Below are 19,595 nucleotides of genomic sequence, written 5' to 3' on the forward strand. Positions count from 1 at the left end.
ACAGACAGATGGATAGACAGATGATAAATAGACAGATAGGTAATAGACAGAAAGAGAAAGAGAAAGGGAAGGAAGGAAGGGAGGGAGGGAGGGAGGGAGGGATGGAGGGAGGGGAGAGAAAGAAAGAAAGAAAGAAAGAAAGAAAGAAAGAAAGAAAGAAAGAAAGAAAGAAAGGAAGAAAGAAAGGAAGAAAGGAATGCCAGGCACAGTTCTAAGCACTTTACAAATCTTATCCCACCTAATACTCCCAACACCCCCAGGAGGCAGGGCACGACACTACTGTGGCACATTAGATTATTGTTTAAGAATATTCACACACACACACACACACCCGCCCCATGGCGGCCTGTAGCTCTCCACCACTTCACTGTGGGCTGGGCTGTGTGACTGTGTGACTTGCTTTACATGATGTAATGTTAGCAGGTGCACCGTAACCAAAGGCTTAAAAAGCATTTGTGAATTTAGCATTTGTTACCAGTTTCCTCTTTCCCAATGTAACGAGAGTTCCAACACATATTTTCTTCATTTATTCTTGGTATGTGTTTTCTTAATGTCGTGGAGTAAATGACAAACAGCAGCGGGGACACAGCTCTTAGCCCCACATGCTCTCGGCAACCCTGGTGATTGAGGAATTCGGCTACACCCTGTCTTCGCCAAGGCCCACGTGATCTGCCTTCCTTGGGCAGAACCGTGGGCGCTCCTCACCCACCCCCGCCTCGTTTATGGTGGTCTTGGATCCGGGTATCTAGAGGCGTAGTCTGGGATGGGATTCTAGGACATGGGTTTCCTGAAGGGGTGTTTCCAGGGGAAACTCGCAGAGTGAGGGGCAGGCAGGAAAGGCAGAGGAAGCTGTGAGCAGAGGTGGGTTTCAGGTGAGCTCCAGCCTCAGGGTGACCCCAGGGTCCCTGGAGCCTGAGTGGCACCACAGCGTTGTCCCCCTGGAGGCACGTGGTCCAGGCTCCAGATGGTCATTGGCCAAGGGCAGGGGGCCAGTCACCCAGGCCCTCAGCCAAGGACACCTGTCTGAAGCAGCATCCGCAGGAGGAGGGGACGGGCACACCAGCCTGGAGGGGGGCTGGGGGGCAGCCCTGCTACAGGAGGCGTCCTTGGCTTCATGTGGAGACTTCAAGTGTGGGGCTGGGGACCTAGTGTCCTGAGCCTCGACACAAGGTCCCAGGCAAGGCCTGAGGAGGGAGTGTGGATATGATGCTGGACAGTATCCCAAAGGCAACAGGAATGATCACCTGGACCGGCCGTGACACTACAGGACCTTGCGTCCCCTTAACCTGCAGGTACGTCACTGACAACGTGGGCAGGAGCTTCAAAAATTCCGACGGACCCGCCCACCCATGACCTTCTCCTCGAGCTCAGAGACGCGACCCGCCAGACAATAGTACCTTGTTCCCTAAACACCGTGCACCGTGTTCATCTCAGGAGAGGAAGCCCAGGGTTCCGCTCGTCTCCCGGTGCTAAGCCAAGTTCTGGCTCCTCCATCCATGCCGTCTGTGTAACCACGGGCGTGGCTGGCCCGCCAGCACACCCCCCCTGAAATGGCTCTACTATCACTCCTCCTCAGGTGAGCTGAGCATTCAGGAGAGAGAAGGAAAAGGAAAAGAAGGTGAGTTCAGAGAAATGAAACCCGGAATAAAATGTTACTTTTGCCGCAAGACTGAAGAGCGAGACTCGACAGCAGGACCGTGACAAGCAGGTGTAAAGTCCCCGTTTCAAACCCCACGATGGGTAAGCATGTCACAGGTCACAGGACATGCCCAGGCCCGGCTCCGCCTGCAATCCTTCCTCTAGACCCCCGATTGCCGAGGTTCCTGGACTGGTCCCCTCGGCAACAACAGCTTGCTGGGATGAGGGAGGAGGTGGGTGGGTCGGGAGTCGACGTGAGGGGCTCATCTTCCCATGGTTTCAATACCTGACACACTCCCGCATCCCAGCCGAATCTGAAGACCTGGGTTTTCGAACTACCTCTGCTTCTGCCCCTGGAGCTGTCTGTCTTCCTCGCTCACCTGAGTTAGGAGGGGCTGAGCCACGCCTTGGGGTCCAACCAGGCTGCACCAAGGGTCAAGTTCAGGGTTTGGGTTAGAACTTAGAGACAGTTGGCTACAGCCAGCCCTGAATTATAGAGACCCAGTGCAGCCCTTGCCCACCCAGCTCTTATCAGGGACAAATCTCAAGGCTTCCATAATTTTCCTAAGCCCCTATCTTGTTCAGTTTCTTCTGGAGCTAACAGAAGGTGCCAGGATTGCCCAAGCCTCAGGTTCACGATTCCTTGCAACCCAGGTGGGAGGCCAGATGCCAGGGAGGCAAAGTGGACGGGCCACATGGAAGAGGCCACGTAATGTTGCACACCTCCCGGGTGGGGCACACTCCACACCGAGAAAGCCTAGCCCCGCCAGCACTGTGTGTGTGTGTGTGTGTTCATGTAACTTTCACTTGGTGCCCAATCAGCATTTCCTTCAATGCCCTCATCAAGCAAAGGAGGAATTCGGAGATGAATTCTGGCTTTAAAGGTATAAGCCTCTTAACCTTCATTTTCACTCAAGTAAGTCCCATTAATGGAGATTAGCTGTTTACCTTCATGTTTGGAGAAATAACATGACTTTTTTGATTCAACAGTTCTGATTCAAGGTGGTTTCTCTTGGATTCCATGCGTGAAATGTCAAGAGAAGGGGATTTCCCCTGTCCTCAGAGGAACCAGAGAGAGAAAAGAGAAGGCAAGCCTTCAACCTGACCTTCCCGTTTTGCCCAGGTTGCTTGTACTGTCACTGCCACCCTTGTACCAATGTGAGCAGCTGGAAATCGAAGATGTACAGTGATTCCCTCTCCCCTTTTGTTTGTTAGCAGTGAAATAAATCCCTGGGCATTTTCATGGCAGCTTTTTGAGGACGTCATTGCTAATTAAGTGTCATTGGAGGGTGGCTGATCACACATCAGGGAACATCATAACAATTTGATGTAAAATGCCCGACACTGTCGGCCAGTGGAATTCTGAACGCCCGATGGCTAACTTGGGGAGTTTTATCTTCTCCTAGTTGGTGTTAGAAAGCAGCCCAAGTGGTGAAAGGACACTGGGGCTGCAGCTCGAGGACACTGGTGCTGGTCCTTCCACTGTCACTGTCTTGGACTTAGTGCATCTGGGTCCCAGGCAGATGGAACCATGCCCTGAAAAATGCATGCGTCCAGAACATCAGCACTTAGTAGTCGGAGGAGATATTTATTAAATTACTTCATACACACTCACAAATCACAACCAATGACATGTAGCTGTGTTCTAATTTAGCTTAAAATGGCTACACTGTCATTTTACTGAGAAGTATGGGAAATTCCAGAAGATCCAGAATCAGCAGCTGGCGGTGGAAAAAGTGAGGAAATTCATCAGTGTCGTCTTTTACACCAATAATGGGATTCTCTAGAGGAAAGGAGCACAGCGCCCTGCAAGGAACTGAAACCAAGTCTAACCAACTTCAGAGAAAAGGGCTCATCTGAAAGGAAATGAGGTGGTTCACAAAGGTGGGGAGGCTTGGAGAGCCCGGCTCAGAAACGAGCACAGACCGAGGGGCGTTGGGTGGCCTGATCACGGCCATGGCCACACCGGTCAGGGCTGAGCTCCCACCACCGCTCGGCAGTGGACCCCGCCATCAGTGCCGTGGCCCAAAGGGCAGTGTGCCGGCCACTGGCACTGCCATGGAGGACGTGGACGCTTCCTTGTACAGTGTTCCTGTCTCTCTGTATTCCTATTCCCAATTTAAAATCCAGAATGGGAGCGTCTGACTGGCGTCCATGTCCCACGGTCCAGGAGGCGGGAGAGGGGTCTGGCTTTCTCAGCTCGTGTAGACGAGGCTGGAGTTCTGACTCCCAGCCGGGACACACACAGGCGGGTGCCCCAGAGGGGAAGCCGGTTCAGACTCTCGACAGCCCCCCAAAATGAAACATTAAAACGGCACACGTCCAGTACAGAAACCTGAAATCTTAGATTTGACTGAGGAGCTAAGTCATTAAGATAGCTTCAGCCGCATCAGTTAGCACAAGTTTCACAGGCTGCGCTGAAAGCGTTTTTTCCTCAAAGTGTTTCTGAGAGACAACCAGGGTTGCTGGAGTTAAAGTGACGGCAGACTTCGGAGTCATAAGTAATTAAAGTCATGGCTTTTATGATGTGATGTGAAACATATGCGCATGCGCTTCGTGCCGAGCGGCATCTGAACCGACCTAGCGGCTGCTTGTGAGGACACGGGCTCAATGCTGGACGTGGCACGTTCGCCTCCAGCCACGTGGGCCTGCGCACCTCGACCCCCAGTGCCAGGTTAGCCAAACAAGGGAGCCAGTAAATCATCCAACAGGAAGAAAGGACAGAGGCCAAGGGCTGACTGGACACCCCCAGAACCACGCTTGCAGCTCAGCCCCGGGTCTGCACTCCCAGCCTGAGGCTCCCGGCACCCACATCTGCGGCATCAGCCTCGCCCTGGAGCAGGACTGAAATGCAGCATCTCAGGCCCATCCCAGAACAGCCAGGTCAGAATCTGCATTTCACGTGCACATGCAAGTTTGGGGAGCCCTGCTCTACAGCCCCAGACAGGGGTGGTCTGCCCGGGCTGCGGCCCACCTGCTCTGCCCAGCTTGTTGCCAAAGTTGCTGTCCCGTTGTTGGCAGGTGGACTCAGTCCAGGACTGCTTTCCCGCTGGGCTCCCTGTCTCAGTTCCACGTCCTGCGCGGCAGGTAGTCTCTGAGCTAGGACATCTGGACGTCTGTCACCTTGTGATGTTCAAGCCCAGTTTCCACCTGGGGAATGGTGAATATTAGGGCCTCACAACATCCCCTCCTCTTCTCTCCCTGGAGGCACACGGGAGAACGGGAGAACGGCCCTGAACTCAGAGCAGTGCCCGCCCCACTCTGGGCAAACTCCCCCACCTCCTCGGAGGTCTTTCTGGTGAGTTGCAGACCCGGTGCAGCTGCCCTCCCCCTCCACTCATCCACTTGGTAAACAAAGGGGAAGGGGAGCAGCCTCAGGTCAGTCCTTGGGAGGGAGCTTAGCTCAGAGCCGGAAGTGAAAGGGGGATGGAGAAGGACTGAGTTCCTCCTGTACAGTGGAGAGATTTGGCCTTTTATTCCAGACCCTCTGGGAGGAAGTGAAAGAGGAGGTGGGAAGCAGGTCGCTGTCTGCGGCAGGAAGTGAGGGAGCTAAGGAAACCCCCTCCTCAGTGGGAGCCCCTGCCTTACGCCTCTGGACCCCTGGCAGAGAGAGGGCAGAGCCGTTGGGCAAACGTGTACACACAGTGAGTCCACACGAAACAGTGGACACACAAAGCCCTGTGTCCTGACACCACTGTAGCCGAGGCTGTGTGTTTAGCTGGGTTCCAGCTTCCCCAACACAGGAAGGCCCTTTCCAATGTGGTCCAGACACCGCTCCTGCCCCGTCCAGGAGAGTCCGGCCAGCCTGAGATTGCTGCCCCTCGATGTGAGTGCAGAGCGTTGGCTGACAGTACAGTCCTTTATTCTACCCCCTCCATTCTCACAAGGAGAAATTCAAATTCTGGAAGGGACAAAGCTCGCATTTATCCAGGCCAGCTAATGAGGAATGCCGGACCAAATGCTGAGAATTCACACTGCTTAGGAAGTCAGCCTTGAACCCAAAGGATCCACAATTGAGCCAGGAAAGAGCCTTTTTTCCCATCAATCACTTCTTTGTTTTAACAAACCCCTTCAGCTCTGCATGCCCACCAGTGATTTCATCCTTAATAAACGTATTCTCTGCACTCACTACTTCCTTCTTCTTGAAGCTTCACCACCAAAACCCCGCGTGTGGCTGGTGATATATTTAGGTCTGCAGATCTTTGGGGCTGGGTTGCTGAATCTCACTAAGAAGCAAGTGTAAGCCTAGGTCACATAAGGACCGGGAGACCGCCCCGGTACCGACCAATAACCAGCAGCCCTGTGGTGTTCAGGAAATCTGTGCCCAAGTTGGCAGAGAAACCTGGGTGCTCCCTCCCAGCTCCCACCCTGGGACCGTGCCTGTGGGGTGCCAGCCTCACCCTGTCACTCCCTTCTGGTCCCTGTTGGGCCCAATCCATCACTTTCCACACCCTGTTGTCTCACACCCAGCCCAGTTCCATATCCATGGAGAAGAAACACACTTGGTCCCCACCCCCTTTCTGACTGTGTGAGTGTGAAGATGTGCTGACCACCAACTCTTTGTGGATTTCAATATCTACAAATCAGAGGTAATGCCTCTCGGATTGGCTGAAAGTAAGTGAGGAAGCACATAAAGAAGGACCTGAGACCACCTTCATTTCCCTGCCTCGTCCTCTGTTCCTGCCGCCTCCCCCTTTCCCACCCTTGCCCCCTCGAGGTCATCCCCACTTACCATCACCATCCTCAAAGCCTCGGGGTGAGAGGGAGTTACATTTCCTAAGCACCGTAGTGGGAATTTTAGGAAGAAACCCACATATGCGTAGGATGGCCCTTTCTGCCACAGATCCTTGGCCTCAAATCACCACACGGCCCCCGGACCGTTACCCAGAAGAGGGAATTGGGGTCACACCCGGAGAACCAGAATGTGGACCCCGACTCGTAAGGTTACCTAGTCCAAGCTTGTACGACAGGGCAATCAATCGAGATCCGAGCTGCTGGGGAAGGAATAGCGACTTCATTCAGAAGCCAGCAGACTGAGAAGAGGGTAGACAAGTGTCCCAAAGAACCACCTTGCTGTGGTCTGGATGCTAGTTTCTTTTATAGAACAAAGAAAGGGGCAGGTGAGGAGGTAAATAAAAAAGGCCATAAACTTATGGCCTTGCAAATATTACCTGGTCCAGCCAGACTCCAGAGAGGATGCCTTAATTTCTTCCTTCCTGCAGCCACTCACAGGTGGGCCTGGTCAGGAGGTTTCCTGGGAGCTAAACAACGGTATTTTAGCTTAATACTCAGGCATGGGAGGCGAGGTTCCAGGAGACGGGCCATTATGTATACTTTAAGCTTTAGGCAGCATCCCTTTAGTCATTAACTTATAGCAAAAGCAATAGAAAACAAAGATTAAAGTGAAAGAAACAGATCCAATATGGAGTCAGATTTGTTCTTCCCTGTTACAGTAAATTACGAGTAATATTAGCTGAGCGCTTGGCTTCTCAGTGGAGACAGCAGCCACCCAACACAGCGTTTGCCCCCGTGCCAGAATCTGCTGGGCCCAGTCCAAGTCCCACGGCCACACCTCTGGGAAGTGGACTTGCAGCCAAGATTCAGTGAGCAGCGCTTTTTGTGAACATAAAAATACATGGCAGGATGTGGGTGTATGCACTCGACGCATCAGCAAGGACTGCCTGTTCCGGAAACTTTGGTCAAGGTTGGTGTGGCACGTGGGTCCAAGCAGTGACTTCAGCTCCATCCTGGTCCAGCAGGACCCCGGGTCACCCACTGTGGCCCGAGGGCTTGGTGGCCTCCCAAACGAAACCTCTGTCCCCTGGGCAGGCATCTAAGAGAAACAAAGCCAGATGTCCCTCGCATCCTTGACTGCTAAACACTTGGTGTTATTCTTAGACTGAGGGAGGACTAACTCCTGGCTCTGGGAGCACCTCTCTGACCTTTGGCCTGGCCTGGCCGCCCAGTGCTCGGGCTGCAATCACCCGAGGAGACTGAAAACTATGGACGCCTGGCAGTTACCCAGAAGCTTTGGGGGTGGGGGGGGTGCCTGACCCCAAACAGCACCCCTGGGGCCCTGCTGTGTGACAGGGGAGAACCGCTGGCTGGACCCTGAGGGACCCTTCCCAGAGACCCGGCTCTCAGGGATGTCCCCTCAGGCGAGCTGGGTGCCACCTCCTTTGTCCTGACCCCAGGGGAAGCCATGGGTCACAGGGTGGGTTCAGGGGGCAGCTCAGCCCACTCCTGCAGGGCATGGAGATCACAGATGACAGAGAACGGGGTGGGGTGGGCAGGGAGGGAGGGAAGGAGGAGGCCTAAGGTGGGGGAGGGGGGGTTGGGTGGTCAGCAGCGGGCAGGACCCGGCTGGACCTGGGTGCTAAATTGCCTGAATTTGATCCTTATGTTGTGATTATATATTTTTTTAAAAGTCATTTTCTTAGAGGTACTTCTTTTTCAAGGAGAAGTATTTAGGCATAAAAGGCCATAATACTGTAACTTACTCTCCAAAGCATCAGCAAGTAATTACAATTATAGTATATACATGTGTACTTATAATTGTATTTTCCAGATGCCATTCCTGGCTCTTATAACAAGCCTGCCTTTCAAAATGCATATTTTCTTTCAAGATATTGTTTCTAAGGGTTTATGAACTAGAAAACCAAAGAATGAGGTTTCTTTGAATTGTGTATAAAGTAAGAGTTCATCAGCTCTGAATAATCTGGTGAATAAAGTGATGAACCTCTTGCCATCTAACTGGCCTGCACACAACATGGATAGACCTAGAGATTGTCATACTGAGTGAAGTAAGTCAGACAGAGAAAGACAAATATCATATGATATCACTTATATGTGGAATCTAAAAAAAGGGTACAAATGAACTTGTCTACAAAACAGAAATAGAGTTACAGATGTAGAAAACAGACTTATGGTTACCAAGGGGGAAGGGTGGGAAGGGATAAATTGGGAGATTGGGATTGACACATACACACTACCATATATAAAACTGATAACTAATAAGGACCTACTGTATAGCACAGGGAATTCTGCTCAATACTCTGTAATGGGCTATATGGGAAAAGAATCTAAAAAAGAATCCTACAGAGACTAGCTACAAATCTAGAAAAGTCACCTATACTCTAATAAAAATTTTTAAAATTAATAATAATAATTGGCCTGCATAGAGTCATTCTACCTTACTCTTATATTCTTGGGTGGAGTTTGCTGGAGCAGTAGTTTCTGGATAAAGTGTTGCAATTTTAAAATAATTTAGTAGTGATTAGAAAATTAAATGTTTTAAAACATTTCTTAGAAAATTTCAGATATTTTTTATGCAATTCAATTTTTATAGTTTTATGCAATTCAATTTTTGTAGTCTGAGGGAAACTTGCAGTGATTCTTTGCATAAAGTATAGAAGACTTGAAAAACATATACTTGCTTTTCCACATGTTAACTTGCTTAGACAATCATGTTGGGTTTTAGTTTCTAAGTGTGCAGTTCAACCAAGCCTGGGAAGGTCAGGGAAGGACTCCATGTCTAGGAATAAGGCAGGACGGGGATCAGACCAACCTCCCACTAGAAACAACCAAAGTCACTGACTCAAAAAATATTTTAAATTTCTTAAAAGCGTCAAAGATTTGGCAAGATAACAAGAAACTAAAGTCCAAAATGAAAGGGGAGATGAGATCTCTGAAAGTTAAATGGTACCCTTAGAGTTGTTTTTGAACTAAGGGCATTTGCCAACTTGGGCAAACTTGAACTTTTAATTTTATACATGTGTGTTTATGTGTGGGTACGTATGGGAGTAGATCAAGCAAACGCTAGCAACTGGTACATACGTGTGTGTCAGTCAGGGCCCAGGCAGAGAAGCAGAACCAGAAGGAAATGCACGTGCAGAGGTTCAGGGTGAGTCACTGGCCTGCAGACAGGCAATAAGGCCACAGGGAGGGAGGCTTCTCGGGACGTGGGGCTGGAGCTGCGGCCCCCGGGACAGGCAGGTCTCAGGCCTTTGGGCCTGATCTCAGGTGGCATCGGCCTGCAGCGGCTTGAAGCAGGGTTTCAGTTCCCGGCCAGAGACTGGGGTCAGGCCGAGGCAGTGAGAGCGCTGAATCCTAGCCACTAGACCAGTAGCCAGTGACAAGGCCCTGGCCCTTTGGCTTTGCAGAAAAGAATTCCCACAAAGACGGAAAGTAGTGAAACAAGTAAAGTGTTTATTAGGAGGAAAAAGAGTACAGTACGTGTAGAGAGACACACAGGCAGACTCAGAGAGAGAGTCGTGCCTTCGTGGTAGTTTAAATCATTTATATGGGGCATTTCTTCTGGGTTTCCTTTGGCCAATCATCTTGCTTTGCCTGGTTCTGTGTCCGTATTTGGTTTATCTCAGGATCCCGCCATGTGTGCAGGCGCCTCTCTTAGCCAAGATGAATGCCAGTGAAGAGGCCTATGGGTAGGTTGACATCACCTACTATGGGGTGGCACACTCTCCCTTTTAGACCTTCAAGGAGCTTTATAGTCGGGAAGGTCTCCTTGACTTCAAGAATGAGAAATATGTGGTCTCTTATCTTTTCTCTGGGCAGGGCCCAGCCTCCTTTATTATCCTCCTATTACGGAGTTTCTGTCCACAGGGGAGAAACTCCAGCTGCTAAGCGTGGGGCCCATTATCTCCTGCCTCAGACCTGCTGCGTGAAGCCCACTGGGTCATCCAGGACACCCTCCCCTCCCTCAAGCGAACCTACTAGGACTCTAATCACATCTACAAAATACCTTCACAACAACATCTGAGTTAATGCTTGATTGAGTAACTGGGGACGAAAGGCTGCCCAGGTCACACAGAAAACCCACCATCTACTTTTACAACTTTTCCATAATTTTGAAATCTTTCTAAATAAAAAGTCTCACGTGCTGAGCTACGAGTTCCTTTCTCAGACCTGAAGGTCCGAAGGCCCGGCTTACCGGTTTGGCTGCACAATTCTGCCCCCATGTCCCTCACAGCCACGCAAGGACCGGACCCTCCTCCCTTTAACCCCTGAGGAAATCAGCACACGCCCTCCCAGACAGGGCGCCAGGCCTCAGCCCCGCTGCTTCTCGAAACTTGATGTGCGATGAATCACTTGTTCTTCAGGAGGAAGGAAAGCAGTGCAGGCCAGAAACTCAGATCCACCTAAAGAAAGGAAGCAAAGGAATAGCAGAAGGCAAAATAATCTCTTTCATTTTTCTTATTATTTTATTTTTCTCTCACCTTCCACAAGCTAACCTGAACCGCAGGAACGCACTGGATGAACACGTGAGGCTATAGTCTCCCAAAGTAAAACTCTGTGCTTTACTTTTATACTGCCTTTTTTTTTTTTTTTTTTTTGGCCCATATCCCAGCCTTCCCAAATAGCCCTGTTTTCTCTTTGTTTCTTCTCCACCTTGCAGGCTGACCTGAGTGTTTCACACGCAGGCACATGACCACAGTTGCCGCCGTTGTGAACGAGCTGGTGCCGCACCGTTGTGGCCCAGGGAGCTTGGAACCCCTGGTGACCCTCACAGCAGTCACGTCTGGCAGGGGACTCCGGCTAACACTCATTCCTCGTTGCAAAGACGTCCTCTTCTTGGACAAGCTGGACATAATCAATGGTTGCCGCCTGACCCTGGGAGCCAGGCGGGGGTGAGGGCATGGGGGGGACCCCCTCTGGTTCCCCTTCGCGTCACTGTCTCTGCCAGTTCTCATCTGCCTGTAGCCTCCGACTCCCAACTTTAGGGTGACCAAGAACAGCTCAGGGAGAAGCAGGTTTAGGCTCGTCAAGCCCCTCAGGTGCAGAAAACACGCTTCTCTGGAGGGCAAGTAAGAACCACAGGAGGATGGAATTACGCTTTAACCGCCAGCTGTTTCCAAACGAGCGTGTCCAGACCTGACCTCCCCGGATAACTGGCAGCCTGCTGTGTGTCTCAGCCACAGAACCCTGACCTCTCAGTAGGTTTCATTTCCCAAAATTCCTGAGACATGAAAAACAACTGGTACCATGGACTGTTTTCTTTCTTTCTTTTTTTTTTTTTTTTTTGACTGTTTTCAATTGTACTTCTTTTTCCAAGTCCCTGGAGGGTTGTCCCTTCCCTGTCTTACTGAAAGAATTAACTCCAGTTCCATACGAGTTAAGCTATAATGGGAGGAAATGGTGACATTTTCACAAAAACAACAAAAACCAGTTTAAGAATGCTAATCCAGTTCATTCATTAATTCAGGTAATACTTACCCATATTATTATGGTCATGGGCCAGGCAAGGGTAATGGCAGTGAACAAAACAGACAGAAGTACCAAGCTTGGGACTTCCCTGGCGGTGCAGTGGTTAAGAATCTGCCTGCCAATGCAGGGGACATGGGTTCGAGCCCTGGTCCGGGAAGATCCCACATGCCGCAGAGCAACTACGCCAGTGAGCCACGACTACTGAGCCTGCGTTCTAGAGCCCGCGAGCCACAACTACTGAAGCCTGCACGCCTAGAGCCCGTGCTCTGCAACAAGGGAATCCACCGCAATGAGAAGCCCATGCACCACAACGAAGAGTAGCCCCCGCTCGCTGCCACTAGAAAAAACCTGCACGCAGCAACGAAGACCCAACGCAGCCAAAAATAAATAAATAAATAAATTTATTTTTAAAAGAAAGAAATACCAAGCTTATATTCTGTGGGTAGAGATAGAGAAGAAAGAAATTATATATCCACACATTCAGAAGGTGCAATGGGAAAAATAAACCAGGGAAGGAGGCTGGGGATGTGGAGAAGGGGGCTCACGATTTTAAAAAGTGAGGTCGGGGAAGGTATCACTGAGGGGCTGACCCTGAAGTCACAGCCCCGACTGCAGTGGGGAACTCTGTGGGCACTGGAGGGAAGGGGCAAAGCCACATCCAGCTTAGGGATGGGCAGCATGGGGGGGTCTTCGGCCACCAAGTAGAAAGGCAATCAGATGGATTTGGAGGTAGGATTCTGGTACCAATTACTGATTCTGGTCACCAGTTCAGAGGTGTGAGCTCTCCCCACAGCTAGCAATGCTCTGACACCAGCTGAGTGCCCTATAATTCAACTCAGTCCTGACACTGTCTATGTGGAGATGACGTCAGACCCCACAGGATAAGGGCTCAGTCCCACCACTGACCCACCCACCCACTTCAGAAGCCAGTTGCAAGACTTATTCAGCCTCCAGCCCCTCTCCCCCAACCCCAGGGTCGGGGGCGGGCAAGACTGAAAATTCCCACCCTCTAATCACATGGTTAGACCCCCTGGAAACAAGCCCCCAGCCTTGGGTAGGGGTCCAAAAGGCACCTCGTTACGTAACGGACGACACCTTTATGGCTCTCATCCCTTAGGAAATTGCAAGAGTTTTAGGAGCACTGTGCCAGAAAAAGGGATGGAGACCAAATATATATTTCTTACTATAGCTTTCCCCCAATATCCAAAAATAGAGCGTTCCTAGGAAACCTTTCATAGACAAAACGTCATAGAGTGAAGAAGCTACTACATCAGGACACATCTTGCTGACAGACACACAAAATAAATGGAGGTAAAGCCCAGATGCTCACAGACACAGCTCACAGCTCTGGTGGCCGATGCTGAGATACTGGGTGTGGTTCCAGGGAAGGAGCTGGCAGGGCCGCTCCCACTCCTGGGGTGCAAGTTACCCCTATAAAGGCTCAATGGAAACACATGCTGAACGCAATTTTCACTTCTTGCCTTTTGTTGTAAAAGTGAAAATCCTCTTCAGATTTCCTTCCTTTAGTGAAAACAGGTCTTTCGTAAAAGTGAGGTGGCGTAAAGGAAACTTTGGAAAGCGGGGATCCCTGTGTAAATCACACCATCACGGGGGTAAGGTGGCAGTTCTGTGCTGGAGACACAGAGTGGGAGTCGTGGGCGTGGAGGATATTAGAGCCGTGAGTGGGTGCGCCTCGAGGGAAGGCAGTCTCAGAGGTGCTGGAGGTGCAGGGCCCCGGCTGAGCATGGCGGGGAGGCTGGACCAGGGAATTCTTCACCCCTAGACCAGCAAAGATAGGCCACCCTCCAGGTTTCTTGGAGTTCACAGCGAATCAAGACCACACTGCTCCTTCTGCAGCCATGGCCAGGTGCTTGGTGAGAGGCCCAGGCAGAACCCGGAACACGGGCCTCTGGGCCTTCCCGCACCTGTGACAGTTTGCATCATGTGGTGTTGAAATACCTGTTTACATGCCTTTCTCCTCAAACCAGGATGTCTGGAGGGCAGGAGCCGAGCTTTTCCATCTTTAAAGGCAGTCTCTGACATCCTATGTTCCATGGATGTTCTCGAAGTTGATGAGTGAATAAATAGCATAGACACGGAACTGATAACATTTCTCAAGGAGGGTAAGTCCAAGGTGGAACCACCACGATGTGATCCAGGTAGAAAAGCTGCAGTCCTGGCACAGAGCTGCCTATCGCGTGGCACCACTGAGGGTCTTGGGTCCAGCAAAGTGGCACTGAGGTCACCTGCACTTGTAAATATTCCCAAACAAAATAAAGCACAAAATGCTGCTTCTGACACTCCTTGACCACCACCGCTTTCTCTTTGCTCCTTGGACCTGACTGAGTCAGGCACAGCTTTCTGGAGAATTATTTGGCAATCTGAATCCAAAAAAATCTTTGTAGCCTCTGACCCAGTAATTCCAATTCCAGGAAGAAAACAATCCAAAATACACACCAAGACTTTATTCCTATAGTAGTGTGTATCACAGTATTACTCATCACAGAAAAAAAAATGGGAACATTCTAAACATCTAGCATTAGAGAAAAAATTAAACTATGGAAAAACTAGTTGAATAGGGAGCAGAACAGAGCTTTCAAAGACGATTAACTTCATGAAAAACATTCACGACATAATGACAGTGAAAAACATGGCAGGAATTAGTCATCACATGACCTCCTGCACACATGTCCACAGAGGTACACGCACAGTCACATGTACACATGTAACTTATCTCCTTTACACTTTTTTTTTGTTTTTATAACAAACATATTGTACTAATTTGATTTTTAAAAAAAACAACAAGAACTTTTATTTTCAAATACAGGAAAGCATTGGGAACATCTGCTCTTTGTCTTTTAAAATCAGGTTTTCCTCTACTTTTTTCAAAAATTAAAACTAGCTTTGGAGATGGGGCGAGGAAGGGAAGGAAGGTGTGCGAGAGCAGACAGGGAGGAAAGGGGAAGGAAGTTGTTTCAGGTTGAAAAGAGAAGCTGAAGCAAACATTCTGAGTAACCAAGGCTTGCTGCCCTTGTCACTATAGCTGCGTCTGCAATCCGGGGCCCGAGACACTCCTGAGACTCTTCTGGAGGGGTTCCCATGGCAGTCAAAGGCTGACTTCTAAACATACAACTTAAACAGCAGGGATGATCTCAGAAACATCAAGCTGAGTGAAAAAAGCCACATACTGTAGAATTCCATTCAATGAACTTCCAGAATAGACAAAACTAATCTATATATTTTTTTAAAAATCAATGAAGCATTGTCTCTGGGGGTGGGGACCCAAAGTGACTGGGAAGGGGGGTGAGGGAACTTGCTGGGGTGATGGTCACATTCTGTAGCTGATAGGAGTTTGGGTTACATGCATCTGTCAAAATCAAGTGAATGGGGACTTCCCTGGTGGCACAGTGGTTAAAAATCCACCTGCCAATGCAGGGGACACAGGTTCAAGCCCTGGTCCGAGAAGATCCCACATGCCACAGAACAACTAAGCCCGTGCACCACAACTACTGAGCCTGCGCTCTAGAGCCCGTGAGCCACAACCACTGAGCCCATGTGCCACAACTACTGAAGCTCGCGCGCCTAGAGCCCGTGCTCTGCAACAAGAGAAGCCACCGCAAAGAGAAGCCCGCGCACCACAACAAAGAGTAGCCCCGACTCGCCACAACTAGAGAAAGCCCACGGGAAGCAACGAAGACCCAACGCAGCCAAAAATAAATAAATTAATTAATTAAAAAAAAATCAAGTGACTGTTCACTTCAGATTTGTGCATTTCACTGTACGTAAATTTTCCAACAAGTGAAAAAGCTGTAAATAAACATCAAGCTCCAGTTAATGCCCTGCAGGCATAAGTATTTGGGGGTGAAATGCACTGATGTCGACAACTCCCTTTGAAATGCACTTAAAAAGATAGATTGATGGCTGAAGAGAAAGAAGGACAGGTGGACAGACAACTGATAAAGTAAGGTGCAGTATTAGTGGTAGAATCTGGGTGGTGAGTAGTATATGGGTGTTTTCGATGAAACCCTTCTAACTTGGTTGCATGTTTGAAAATTTCCATAATAAAATGTCAGGGGAAATGCATCCCCCTCCTCCCCTGCACCCACCCCCCTTCTGCCTCTCTTTCCTCTCCCTTTTTTGGTTCTCCCCAGTCTCATAGGCCCAGACTTGGCAAGAGTATTTTCACCACGTTCCAGGCAAAACCTGGGGTCGGGCAGAGCACGGCCTGCCTGGCTTCTAGTGTGAAAGAAATATTACTCCAACACTTGTCGTCTGAGCCTGGCAGGAAGGGGGGCAGGGGACACCTTGGAGGGGGCAGGGAGTGCCAGCTCCAGCATCCAGGGTGCCAGCTTTCACGGGCCGCCCCACGGCAGATGGCTGAAGGAACGAGGCTGCACAAACACCCGGAGGGAAGTCAAGCGGTGACCACACGGAGGATTTGGAAAGGAAACGCTGACCACCCAGAGGTGCCAAGGGGATGCTAAACCCGGCTAAGAGCCACGCTGCTTTCCTCGAGGCTGGACTGAGGCCCAGAGAGATGGGGAGCATGGGAGACGACGCACAGGCGCCCGCCCTGGTCCCCAGATGCCCTTTCCCTCCCCCGACACCCCTGGCTGTGCTGCTTCCCCCCGCACGTGGGAGCTGCTCTGGTAAATGTGCCGCTCGAGAGGATAAATGGTAATTGACAGCACAAGGCGAGGAGGGCCCTTTCCACGTGGACCTGAGCACAAGCTTCCAGAGGATTCTCTGCTCCCCCGTTAAGTGCAAAACAGCTACAGGCTGCTGCGCTCACTCTGGCCTCTTCTATGGGGGCTGCCAACAGCCTTTACCTTGAGCATCCCTGTGTACCATTGCCATGGCATCAATCCCTAGCAGAGCCCTAAATGCTTTGCCCACACTGGCACACGGTGTAGAAGCATCCCCATGTCTCCTCAAGTGGGGGTGGGAAAGGGGCACAGGGGGAAGGTGTGTGTAAGGGACCTCAGAGCTCAACCCCAGAGAAACCCGTGCCTCCCATAAGAGAGGTTCCTAATCTTTCCATGTTAAGATGTCACAAAAACCCACGACTTGCTCAGTCTAAGCTACCATTGTGGACACCAAGTTTTAATTGCTCAAAGCCCTAGTGTTCAGAATCTCAACTCTTGGCCACTTGATGTGACCACTTACCACTTCGGGGGATGTTTTATGTGCTTGGTCATTTATTTATTGAAGTATTACTTAATATCCACTTATTATTGTTTATTGATTTCAGAGAACTCCTGTCACTCCCTCACCTTAAATTCTCACTCTGCTAATTCAGATCACGAGATGAGCAGACACACACGCAGCCTTGTGGAAACATGGTTGGTTTGCTTTTCACCCGGCAGAAGGGAAACACACTCACATCCTGGGCAGACGTGCCCCCTCCATGCTGCACTTGGTGGGTGGGTGCCGGAACCCCATGCCTCATCTTGAGTTCACTGTTTCTCTCTGGCTTCCTGCTAGCTTATCCCAGGAGCTGCAGGCCCCAGAAACCAGGGCTTGGGCTGCTCTGTCATTTTTCACCATGCTTACACATCCCACCGAAGCCTGGCCACTTCTGTGTTTCCGACCCCCAGACCCTACAGTTAACAAAGTGGCCGGCCTCACCAGACTTGTGACATTTGCCGAGATCATCCACACAGCTGGATCAGAGGCCCAGCCTCATCCTGGCCTTCCCCTCCTTATCAGACTGTCCTGCAGGCTGCTCCGGTGGCTCCCGTGGGCACCCTGGGCTAGGATTGGAGATGTCGCCGTACCAAGACGCCTACCACCAGTGTCATCAACCTCCAGCCGCACGTGTCACCGTTCAGGCCACCCCAACAGGCTCAAACCCACCACCGTGCTCCCATTCTCTGCTGACCCTCACCTCCTCCGTGATGACGGACGTGAGGACCCCGCCGGTCTCTGCACAGCACACCTTCTGATGTTGCAGCCCCAGCTGCCCCGTGTGGTGGGAAACCCCAGTGGGGATCAGTCCCTGCCCTTCAGAGACAGTCATGCCGCTCAGAAGTGCTGGCCGGGGCAGTCCACTTTGCCCTGCTCTGTGGAGCTCCCCTCTCTTCTAGCTCACTGAGAAAGCACCTCTTCTCCCTCGTCGCACTGCAAAGGCATCTCTGCTGCACCTAGTGGGTGCCGTGACTTTTCTAGAGGCTCCTGAGTCAGAGCAGGGAGAGATGGGGGGGCAGGGAGAGCGCAGAAGATGCCACACCTAAATGTGCCACTTTGGCATGTGGAGTATTTTGAGCTGAAGGCAGTCAAGACGCAGCAGGCTCAGGAAAAACTTTTACTTCCTCCTAACTGCCTCAAGAAATTTAGATACCGGACAGAGAGACACTACCAGAGACATGTTTTTATCTGAAAGAGCCATCTGTGTGGTAGGGCTGCCATCTGATCCTCAAGCACCTCCTCTTCTCGTCTTCCTGTGAGTCCCACCGGCTCCATTTGAAGCCCCAGGCCCCCATTCCTTTCCTTAGATCAGGGCAGCTTATAAGCTTCAACTACCTGACTGCCTTTGTGTCGTATCTTTGTGGGGCTCCTAAATGTATACAGTTAAATTTATTTTTCTCCTGTTAATCTGTCTTATGGCAATTTAATTATTAGACCAGCCAAAGAACCTAGAAGGGTACAAGGAAAAATTTCTTGCCCCTACAGTTATAACTGGGCCTCAGGCAACAGGGTCTCAGAAACACTGAACATGAATATTCATTACTGATATCATTCTGGATTCCATGCCGGCTCCTTGCTGCTCCAGCCCCAAGGCCACAGCGGCTCTAGGATGATGCCTTGATGCCTTGACCACTCCCGGGAGAGTTCCTCTGGGTTTGCTCCAAGGGCCCAGAGGCCTCCTGGTGTTTCTGTCACCATCTCCATAGGTCATCGGTCACTGGGCCACCTTCAGGCACACAGTGTGCAGGTAAGAGAACAGCCTTCCCCTCCACTCCCAGGGCCATGCTCAGGCCCAGACCTGCATGGTCCTGGGCTGGAAGGTCTGGTAGCCCACACAGTACCCAGCTGACCACGTCCTCTCAGTCCGGGGAGAAACAGAACCAATAATTAGGTTAACCCAACAATAGAGGAGGCTCAAAAAGGATGCTCAAAACCCAGATGCACACACTGCATGAGGCCCTTTGCAGAAAGTTCAAGAAGAGGCAAAGCCCTAGTCCAGAGACAGATGTGTGCATCACCCAGAGCCAGGGGCGTGCATAGGACTGACCGCAGAGAGGCAGGAGGAAATGTTCTAGAGCTTGGTGGGGCGGCACTACTGGTGTATGCACGTGCTAAAATTCCTTAGTCTAGACACATAAAATGAGGCATTTATTGTATGGGCATCATACCTCATTCAAGTTGATTTTTAAAAATCAAGAAAGGTTTCCAAGAATGGACAGAAGACCAGAGCCAGACATGCACCTCCCTGAGGGGACAAGCGGAGCCCTCAGCAGCTGCCCCTCCCCCACCGGCCAGGTAAGGGTCATCCTCACCCCTCCACCTGCATTCCCCCCCCCCGCCACAGTAGGGTGCACACAGCTGCCAGGGTGAGATTCCAGGTCATACCCCTTCCCCGCTTAAACACCAGCCGCTTTGCTTCTTGCCCCTAGAGCAGGCCAGCCAAGCCCCACCACAGGGCCTTTGCACTGGTTGTTCCCTCTGCCTGACGCTCTCTTCCCTTGTGTCTGCAGGACTTCCTGCCCTTTAGGTAGGTTTCAGCCTAAATG

This window comes from Balaenoptera borealis (assembly GCF_965194805.1).
Source record: "Balaenoptera borealis genome assembly, chromosome: 16".
Taxonomy (NCBI): Eukaryota; Metazoa; Chordata; class Mammalia; order Artiodactyla; family Balaenopteridae; genus Balaenoptera; species Balaenoptera borealis.